Source organism: Pistacia vera, unplaced genomic scaffold (assembly GCF_008641045.1).
Source record: "Pistacia vera cultivar Batoury unplaced genomic scaffold, PisVer_v2 Contig223, whole genome shotgun sequence".
NCBI classification, from domain to species: domain Eukaryota; kingdom Viridiplantae; phylum Streptophyta; class Magnoliopsida; order Sapindales; family Anacardiaceae; genus Pistacia; species Pistacia vera.
The window spans coordinates 3,179,203-3,182,889 of record NW_022196028.1 but is presented as its reverse complement, the minus strand read 5'-3'; positions in this window follow the sequence as shown (position 1 = coordinate 3,182,889).

Genomic DNA, 3,687 nt, shown 5'->3' with positions numbered 1-3,687 from the left:
ACATGACTCTGCGTGTAGCATGTTCATTTCTAGACCACAGTAGCATACTACTGTTCATTAGTTCACCCATAATTCTCTACCCCCTCTCACCTTGACACTTGGCCCCACAACTATAACGTGAAATATAAAACATCCTCCTGCCTTTATAATCTCTGTGTTTTTATTGAGCCGGGTCTGGGACTGGGAGAGAAGCCCTACAGGAGCTAGCGGAGACGGAAACATACATGGGATCGACTTTGAAAATATCCCAATAATAGTGATAATATGTGTGTGTAGTTGACACACTCAACTTCAAGATAAGCCTAATCGTATTATTCAAGTGGTGTAGCCACTTGTCATGCCTTGGTTGGATATTAGACCTACATCAGAAAAAATGTCTATATTTTACCATAATTTAAAAATGTCTATTGATTTATTATATTACTATGGATTCTTTTTTTTTTTTCACATTATTGAATCGTTAAGAAATAAAAGAAAAATAAGAAGATAAAACCTCCGCTATTTCTGGCCAGAAGATTTTGTCCAAAAAGAGGGGCCAGACTGTATATCATCACTGCTTCCCCATCTTTGACAATCTCACTAGTATTGTAAATCAAAATATGTCTACTAGTTTTACAGCTTAGTCGTTGTAATTTTCAATTTAGCTCATGGTAATTTGCATCTAAAGGCTGAGCTTTTGTTGAAGCAGATTATAATTTTAACTAAATTTACATTTTACAGTCAATTAGGCTAATTAGCTGGTAATTTAATACATACTAAGATACTACTGAGGATGCATTACTGGGCCGTGATGGTTGCAATGGGCCAGTTAAATCATAGGGAACCAATTTTCGGATCTACCAGTGCTCCTAGATATACGCCATGAACGTCAATTTAAAACTTAGTAAATTAAAACCATAAAATATGGGGGTAAAATGTAATAGTTTTCATCCGCCGTTCACTTTTGCAAAAACTAGGGGGATGATTGATTTTTTCCCTTCTATTTAATTTGTTCAAAGCTTAGAGTGCTTAGTAATAGGTCCAATTTCATGGCCCAATAAAATCTTGTAGAAGCCCACGTTCCTTGAAGAGACAGTCAAGTGGTATACCAACTTGTCATGCCTTGGTTGGATATTAGACCTACATCAGAAAAAATGTCTATATTTTACCATAATTAAAAAAAATAAAAAATGAGTGGCACTATTAACACCTCAACAATAGACTGAAGAAACCTCACTTTTTAATAAATTTTATAATAATAAATTTATTCCTATATTGAATTATTAAAATTTACTTTAATTTTCTATCCTACTATTATCTCATAAACCCTAATTTTATACTATTCAAATTATTCTTAGGAAAAAAAAAAAAAGATAGTTTAATGGAGAAAAAAGATTTTTAATAGGATATATATGGTTATAGTAAGTTTTTAATTAGAGTAAACGACATATTCCCACCCAAGGTTTGATGAAATCCCAAGTTGGTACCCCAAGTTCCATCTATTCCAGATTCCCACTCTTAAAATAACACTGTTAACAATTTTTAGGGTAATAAGGGTGCAATTACCATAATGCCCTTAACCCTAAATTAATAAATTATGTTTTAACCCCTAAATTAATAAAATTATAAAATTAACCATCTTATTTTGAAATTACTTCAATTACACCCTCAATGACTACGCACCGTCTTGGTTTTCATCGGATCTGGGCTGTTTCCAATGGCGGCAAACCCCCTGGTCACCTCCATCACCTTCCCCATCGTCCGTCGTCCAAAACCCCTCTGGCTCTCGACTCATTAGGCCTCCCAATCGCCGGCGCCGTCAGGCTTAGGTTTTTGTCGTTATTCGCTAGATTCCGGCGACGAAAATGCAATTGGACATCACCACTGCAACCAACATCTCCAAATATACAAAACCCTTATGTCCCCAGCAACTATTTAGTGGCCATTCGTCGGTGGAGAGCGACGAAAACCAGTCGCATGTGGCGACTGTCGTGGCTGGCAATCGGCGAGTGATGAGGGGTTGTGAAGGGTATAGTTTTGTAGAGGGGAGGATGAGGGTTCGAATGGTGGTGACAATGGTGATTTTGGCAGAAGAATCACTGGAAAATGGTGAAAAACGTCGACGATGATGTTGGCTAACGTGCACTGGATCTTTGTTAGGGGCGACGATCTGCTAATGTACGCCTCCTCTGCAAAATGACCAATTTACCCCTGAGCCGTTATATCTAACCATTTTCCGTTACTTTAAGTGTGGGAATCTGGAATAAATGAAACTTGGAGTATCAACTTGTGATTTCGTCAAACCTTGGGTGGAAATATGTCGTTTACTCTTTTAATTACTTCATATATATATATATATATTTTTATTGTTATTTTTTTCTTCAAAGTATTGGTAGCTATTTTAATATATGTATTTTTTGTGTTGTTTAATTGTATTATGTTCTTGGGATTATTTGTAGAGATTTTTTTAGCTTTAATTTTGTTCTACACTTTTAATTAAATTATCTAAAATTTAATTTTAGAAATAATGATGACGGTGGAATATAACAAAAATGGAGGGAATAAAATATTAACTCTTTTAAATTATAAGAAACTAGAATACAGGGCATTTATGGGGTGCCAAAAGAAAAAAAATAATAATTTAAAATCTTTGAAATGGGGTGTCTTAAGAGATGAGACTTGATTGGTCCGTTAGCGAGGTGCCAACAGCTCTAATTAAAAAATAAGAAAATTATGTGAAATTTTGTAAATGTATAGTTGATTAGTTTTTAGATGGTTGGGTTTTTTTATTTAGTTGCATTTTGATTAAGATGAAATAACAGTACATTGTATTATGTTGGTTTGGGCTTGTCTGAACATCATAAGCCCATTTTGAACTGAACCAAGCAAGATATCGTAGTTATGTCCGGAAAAGACGGAGGCATGAGCATAATTAGCTAAGCGTTAGAATAATTGCTGTTGAGTGATTTGGTGATAAAAAAGTAAAAGAAGATTTTATAAATTCGAGTGAGTTTTCTTAAGCACTAATAAAGGTAATTATTAGAGGTCTTATCCGATTAATAGTTCTAAAATCCTAGTTAATTAGTTGAAGTGGGTGTAAGCTAGTTTGAACACCTTCGTTCATTAGAAAAAAAGAAAAAAAAAAGATTAAATTGTACAAATGAGTGAACTATAGAACGTATAAATTTAAAATAAAACAAAACAATGTAAACAATTTTAGTAACAAAATGTTGTGATAAAATTGGAGTCGGTGGTGTATGCCAACTGAACTAGTGTTAAGAATTTTGCAGGGTGTGATGGTTCATGGAAGAAGAATAGCAAATAAAGGAAGTGCTTATTTTATGATTGGATCCAAAGTCCAGTACATCCCACTTCGAGCAANCTATATAAAGGGAGCAACTCTCACAAGGAGATATACAAAAAAAACCCATATCGACATGGTATCAGAGCTCTTGTTTTCTTTTCGGTAATTTTTTTTTTGCGTCTTCCTTGGTGGCTTCTGGCTCTTGGTTTTCTCTTGCTTGGTGGCTGTCGGCTGGAGTATTTCTGGTTGTGATGAATTCTTGGTGATTGTTGACAGATTCTGGAGGGGTATTTCTGGTGAATCAGGTTTATACTTTCTGATTATAATTTTGTCGCAATTCTTGTCAATTATGGTTTGGTGTGTGACTATCTGCATTTTTTTTGGTGTTGTTGGGCTATTGCAAT